This window comes from Carcharodon carcharias (assembly GCF_017639515.1).
Source record: "Carcharodon carcharias isolate sCarCar2 chromosome 27 unlocalized genomic scaffold, sCarCar2.pri SUPER_27_unloc_3, whole genome shotgun sequence".
Lineage (NCBI taxonomy): Eukaryota > Metazoa > Chordata > Chondrichthyes > Lamniformes > Lamnidae > Carcharodon > Carcharodon carcharias.
The window spans coordinates 685,485-693,259 of NW_024470646.1; positions in this window are offsets into that span (position 1 = coordinate 685,485).

The following is a 7,775-nucleotide window of genomic DNA, read 5'->3' on the forward strand; positions in this document are numbered from 1 at the left end:
GATCAGACTCTGCTCTTCAACCAGACTCCAACTACTAACAAGATGGATCAGACTCTGCTCTTCAACCAGACTCCAACTACTAACAAGATGGATCAGACTCTGCTCTTCAACCAGACTCCAACTACTAACAAGATGGATCAGACTCTGCTCTTCAACCAGACTCCAACTACTAACAAGATGGATCAGACTCTGCTCTTCAACCAGACTCCAACTACTAACAAGATGGATCAGACTCTGCTCTTCAACCAGACTCCAACTACTAACAAGATGGATCAGACTCTGCTCTTCAACCAGACTCCAACTACTAACAAGATGGATCAGACTCTGCTCTTCAACCAGACTCCAACTACTAACAAGATGGATCAGACTCTGCTCTTCAACCAGACTCCAACTACTAACAAGATGGATCAGACTCTGCTCTTCAACCAGACTCCAACTACTAACAAGATGGATCAGACTCTGCTCTTCAACCAGACTCCAACTACTAACAAGATGGATCAGACTCTGCTCTTCAACCAGACTCCAACTACTAACAAGATGGATCAGACTCTGCTCTTCAACCAGACTCCAACTACTAACAAGATGGATCAGACTCTGCTCTTCAACCAGACTCCAACTACTAACAAGATGGATCAGACTCTGCTCTTCAACCAGACTCCAACTACTAACAAGATGGATCAGACTCTGCTCTTCAACCAGACTCCAACTACTAACAAGATGGATCAGACTCTGCTCTTCAACCAGACTCCAACTACTAACAAGATGGATCAGACTCTGCTCTTCAACCAGACTCCAACTACTAACAAGATGGATCAGACTCTGCTCTTCAACCAGACTCCAACTACTAACAAGATGGATCAGACTCTGCTCTTCAACCAGACTCCAACTACTAACAAGATGGATCAGACTCTGCTCTTCAACCAGACTCCAACTACTAACAAGATGGATCAGACTCTGCTCTTCAACCAGACTCCAACTACTAACAAGATGGATCAGACTCTGCTCTTCAACCAGACTCCAACTACTAACAAGATGGATCAGACTCTGCTCTTCAACCAGACTCCAACTACTAACAAGATGGATCAGACTCTGCTCTTCAACCAGACTCCAACTACTAACAAGATGGATCAGACTCTGCTCTTCAACCAGACTCCAACTACTAACAAGATGGATCAGACTCTGCTCTTCAACCAGACTCCAACTACTAACAAGATGGATCAGACTCTGCTCTTCAACCAGACTCCAACTACTAACAAGATGGATCAGACTCTGCTCTTCAACCAGACTCCAACTACTAACAAGATGGATCAGACTCTGCTCTTCAACCAGACTCCAACTACTAACAAGATGGATCAGACTCTGCTCTTCAACCAGACTCCAACTACTAACAAGATGGATCAGACTCTGCTCTTCAACCAGACTCCAACTACTAACAAGATGGATCAGACTCTGCTCTTCAACCAGACTCCAACTACTAACAAGATGGATCAGACTCTGCTCTTCAACCAGACTCCAACTACTAACAAGATGGATCAGACTCTGCTCTTCAACCAGACTCCAACTACTAACAAGATGGATCAGACTCTGCTCTTCAACCAGACTCCAACTACTAACAAGATGGATCAGACTCTGCTCTTCAACCAGACTCCAACTACTAACAAGATGGATCAGACTCTGCTCTTCAACCAGACTCCAACTACTAACAAGATGGATCAGACTCTGCTCTTCAACCAGACTCCAACTACTAACAAGATGGATCAGACTCTGCTCTTCAACCAGACTCCAACTACTAACAAGATGGATCAGACTCTGCTCTTCAACCAGACTCCAACTACTAACAAGATGGATCAGACTCTGCTCTTCAACCAGACTCCAACTACTAACAAGATGGATCAGACTCTGCTCTTCAACCAGACTCCAACTACTAACAAGATGGATCAGACTCTGCTCTTCAACCAGACTCCAACTACTAACAAGATGGATCAGACTCTGCTCTTCAACCAGACTCCAACTACTAACAAGATGGATCAGACTCTGCTCTTCAACCAGACTCCAACTACTAACAAGATGGATCAGACTCTGCTCTTCAACCAGACTCCAACTACTAACAAGATGGATCAGACTCTGCTCTTGAACCAGACTCCAACTACTAACAAAATGGATCAGACTCTGCTCTTCAACGAGACTGCAACTTCTAACAAGATTGATCAGACTCTGCTCTTCAACCAGACTCCAACTACTAACAAGATTGATCAGACTCTGCTCTTCAACCAGACTACAACTTCTAACAAGATGGATCAGTCGCTGCTCTTCAACCAGACTCCAGCTGCTAACAAGATGGATCAGACTCTGCTCTTCAACCAGACTCCAACTACTAACAAGATGGATCAAACTCTGCTCTTGAACGAGACTCCAACTACTAACAAGATGGATCAGACTCTGCTCTTCAACCAGACTCCAACTACTAACAAGATGGATCAGACTCTGCTCTTCAACCAGACTCCAACTACTAACAAGATGGATCAGACTCTGCTCTTCAACCAGACTCCAACTACTAACAAGATGGATCAGACTCTGCTCTTCAACCAGACTCCAACTACTAACAAGATGGATCAGACTCTGCTCTTCAACCAGACTCCAGCTGCTAACAAGATGGATCAGACTCTGATCTTCAACCAGACTCCAACTACTAACAAGATGGATCAGACGCTGCTCTTCAACCAGACTACAAATTATAACAAGATTGATCAGACTCTGCTCTTCAACCAGACTCCAACTACTAATAATATGGATCAGACTCTGCTCTTGAACCAGACTCGAACTACTAACAAGATGGATCAGACTCTGCTCTTCAACCAGACTCCAACTACTAACAAGATGGATCAGACTCTGCTCTTCAACCAGACTCCAACTACTAACAAGATGGATCAGACTCTGCTCTTCAACCAGACTCCAACTACTAACAAGATGGATCAGACTCTGCTCTTCAACCAGACTCCAACTACTAACAAGATGGATCAGACTCTGCTCTTCAACCAGACTCCACTACTAACAAGATGGATCAGACTCTGCTCTTCAACCAGACTCCAACTACTAACAAGATGGATCAGACTCTGCTCTTCAACCAGACTCCAACTACTAACAAGATGGATCAGACTCTGCTCTTCAACCAGACTCCAACTACTAACAAGATGGATCAGACTCTGCTCTTCAACCAGACTCCAACTACTAACAAGATGGATCAGACTCTGCTCTTCAACCAGACTCCAACTACTAACAAGATGGATCAGACTCTGCTCTTCAACCAGACTCCAACTACTAACAAGATGGATCAGACTCTGCTCTTCAACCAGACTCCAACTACTAACAAGATGGATCAGACTCTGCTCTTCAACCAGACTCCAACTACTAACAAGATGGATCAGACTCTGCTCTTCAACCAGACTCCAACTACTAACAAGATGGATCAGACTCTGCTCTTCAACCAGACTCCAACTACTAACAAGATGGATCAGACTCTGCTCTTCAACCAGACTCCAACTACTAACAAGATGGATCAGACTCTGCTCTTCAACCAGACTCCAACTACTAACAAGATGGATCAGACTCTGCTCTTCAACCAGACTCCAACTACTAACAAGATGGATCAGACTCTGCTCTTCAACCAGACTCCAACTACTAACAAGATGGATCAGACTCTGCTCTTCAACCAGACTCCAACTACTAACAAGATGGATCAGACTCTGCTCTTCAACCAGACTCCAACTACTAACAAGATGGATCAGACTCTGCTCTTCAACCAGACTCCAACTACTAACAAGATGGATCAGACTCTGCTCTTCAACCAGACTCCAACTACTAACAAGATGGATCAGACTCTGCTCTTCAACCAGACTCCAACTACTAACAAGATGGATCAGACTCTGCTCTTCAACCAGACTCCAACTACTAACAAGATGGATCAGACTCTGCTCTTCAACCAGACTCCAACTACTAACAAGATGGATCAGACTCTGCTCTTCAACCAGACTCCAACTACTAACAAGATGGATCAGACTCTGCTCTTCAACCAGACTCCAACTACTAACAAGATGGATCAGACTCTGCTCTTCAACCAGACTCCAACTACTAACAAGATGGATCAGACTCTGCTCTTCAACCAGACTCCAACTACTAACAAGATGGATCAGACTCTGCTCTTCAACCAGACTCCAACTACTAACAAGATGGATCAGACTCTGCTCTTCAACCAGACTCCAACTACTAACAAGATGGATCAGACTCTGCTCTTCAACCAGACTCCAACTACTAACAAGATGGATCAGACTCTGCTCTTCAACCAGACTCCAACTACTAACAAGATGGATCAGACTCTGCTCTTCAACCAGACTCCAACTACTAACAAGATGGATCAGACTCTGCTCTTCAACCAGACTCCAACTACTAACAAGATGGATCAGACTCTGCTCTTCAACCAGACTCCAACTACTAACAAGATGGATCAGACTCTGCTCTTCAACCAGACTCCAACTACTAACAAGATGGATCAGACTCTGCTCTTCAACCAGACTCCAACTACTAACAAGATGGATCAGACTCTGCTCTTCAACCAGACTCCAACTACTAACAAGATGGATCAGACTCTGCTCTTCAACCAGACTCCAACTACTAACAAGATGGATCAGACTCTGCTCTTCAACCAGACTCCAACTACTAACAAGATGGATCAGACTCTGCTCTTCAACCAGACTCCAACTACTAACAAGATGGATCAGACTCTGCTCTTCAACCAGACTCCAACTACTAACAAGATGGATCAGACTCTGCTCTTCAACCAGACTCCAACTACTAACAAGATGGATCAGACTCTGCTCTTCAACCAGACTCCAACTACTAACAAGATGGATCAGACTCTGCTCTTCAACCAGACTCCAACTACTAACAAGATGGATCAGACTCTGCTCTTCAACCAGACTCCAACTACTAACAAGATGGATCAGACTCTGCTCTTCAACCAGACTCCAACTACTAACAAGATGGATCAGACTCTGCTCTTCAACCAGACTCCAACTACTAACAAGATGGATCAGACTCTGCTCTTCAACCAGACTCCAACTACTAACAAGATGGATCAGACTCTGCTCTTCAACCAGACTCCAACTACTAACAAGATGGATCAGACTCTGCTCTTCAACCAGACTCCAACTACTAACAAGATGGATCAGACTCTGCTCTTCAACCAGACTCCAACTACTAACAAGATGGATCAGACTCTGCTCTTCAACCAGACTCCAACTACTAACAAGATGGATCAGACTCTGCTCTTCAACCAGACTCCAACTACTAACAAGATGGATCAGACTCTGCTCTTCAACCAGACTCCAACTACTAACAAGATGGATCAGACTCTGCTCTTCAACCAGACTCCAACTACTAACAAGATGGATCAGACTCTGCTCTTCAACCAGACTCCAACTACTAACAAGATGGATCAGACTCTGCTCTTCAACCAGACTCCAACTACTAACAAGATGGATCAGACTCTGCTCTTCAACCAGACTCCAACTACTAACAAGATGGATCAGACTCTGCTCTTCAACCAGACTCCAACTACTAACAAGATGGATCAGACTCTGCTCTTCAACCAGACTCCAACTACTAACAAGATGGATCAGACTCTGCTCTTCAACCAGACTCCAACTACTAACAAGATGGATCAGACTCTGCTCTTCAACCAGACTCCAACTACTAACAAGATGGATCAGACTCTGCTCTTCAACCAGACTCCAACTACTAACAAGATGGATCAGACTCTGCTCTTCAACCAGACTCCAACTACTAACAAGATGGATCAGACTCTGCTCTTCAACCAGACTCCAACTACTAACAAGATGGATCAGACTCTGCTCTTCAACCAGACTCCAACTACTAACAAGATGGATCAGACTCTGCTCTTCAACCAGACTCCAACTACTAACAAGATGGATCAGACTCTGCTCTTCAACCAGACTCCAACTACTAACAAGATGGATCAGACTCTGCTCTTCAACCAGACTCCAACTACTAACAAGATGGATCAGACTCTGCTCTTCAACCAGACTCCAACTACTAACAAGATGGATCAGACTCTGCTCTTCAACCAGACTCCAACTACTAACAAGATGGATCAGACTCTGCTCTTCAACCAGACTCCAACTACTAACAAGATGGATCAGACTCTGCTCTTCAACCAGACTCCAACTACTAACAAGATGGATCAGACTCTGCTCTTCAACCAGACTCCAACTACTAACAAGATGGATCAGACTCTGCTCTTCAACCAGACTCCAACTACTAACAAGATGGATCAGACTCTGCTCTTCAACCAGACTCCAACTACTAACAAGATGGATCAGACTCTGCTCTTCAACCAGACTCCAACTACTAACAAGATGGATCAGACTCTGCTCTTCAACCAGACTCCAACTACTAACAAGATGGATCAGACTCTGCTCTTCAACCAGACTCCAACTACTAACAAGATGGATCAGACTCTGCTCTTCAACCAGACTCCAACTACTAACAAGATGGATCAGACTCTGCTCTTCAACCAGACTCCAACTACTAACAAGATGGATCAGACTCTGCTCTTCAACCAGACTCCAACTACTAACAAGATGGATCAGACTCTGCTCTTCAACCAGACTCCAACTACTAACAAGATGGATCAGACTCTGCTCTTCAACCAGACTCCAACTACTAACAAGATGGATCAGACTCTGCTCTTCAACCAGACTCCAACTACTAACAAGATGGATCAGACTCTGCTCTTCAACCAGACTCCAACTACTAACAAGATGGATCAGACTCTGCTCTTCAACCAGACTCCAACTACTAACAAGATGGATCAGACTCTGCTCTTCAACCAGACTCCAACTACTAACAAGATGGATCAGACTCTGCTCTTCAACCAGACTCCAACTACTAACAAGATGGATCAGACTCTGCTCTTCAACCAGACTCCAACTACTAACAAGATGGATCAGACTCTGCTCTTCAACCAGACTCCAACTACTAACAAGATGGATCAGACTCTGCTCTTCAACCAGACTCCAACTACTAACAAGATGGATCAGACTCTGCTCTTCAACCAGACTCCAACTACTAACAAGATGGATCAGACTCTGCTCTTCAACCAGACTCCAACTACTAACAAGATGGATCAGACTCTGCTCTTCAACCAGACTCCAACTACTAACAAGATGGATCAGACTCTGCTCTTCAACCAGACTCCAACTACTAACAAGATGGATCAGACTCTGCTCTTCAACCAGACTCCAACTACTAACAAGATGGATCAGACTCTGCTCTTCAACCAGACTCCAACTACTAACAAGATGGATCAGACTCTGCTCTTCAACCAGACTCCAACTACTAACAAGATGGATCAGACTCTGCTCTTCAACCAGACTCCAACTACTAACAAGATGGATCAGACTCTGCTCTTCAACCAGACTCCAACTACTAACAAGATGGATCAGACTCTGCTCTTCAACCAGACTCCAACTACTAACAAGATGGATCAGACTCTGCTCTTCAACCAGACTCCAACTACTAACAAGATGGATCAGACTCTGCTCTTCAACCAGACTCCAACTACTAACAAGATGGATCAGACTCTGCTCTTCAACCAGACTCCAACTACTAACAAGATGGATCAGACTCTGCTCTTCAACCAGACTCCAACTACTAACAAGATGGATCAGACTCTGCTCTTCAACCAGACTCCAACTACT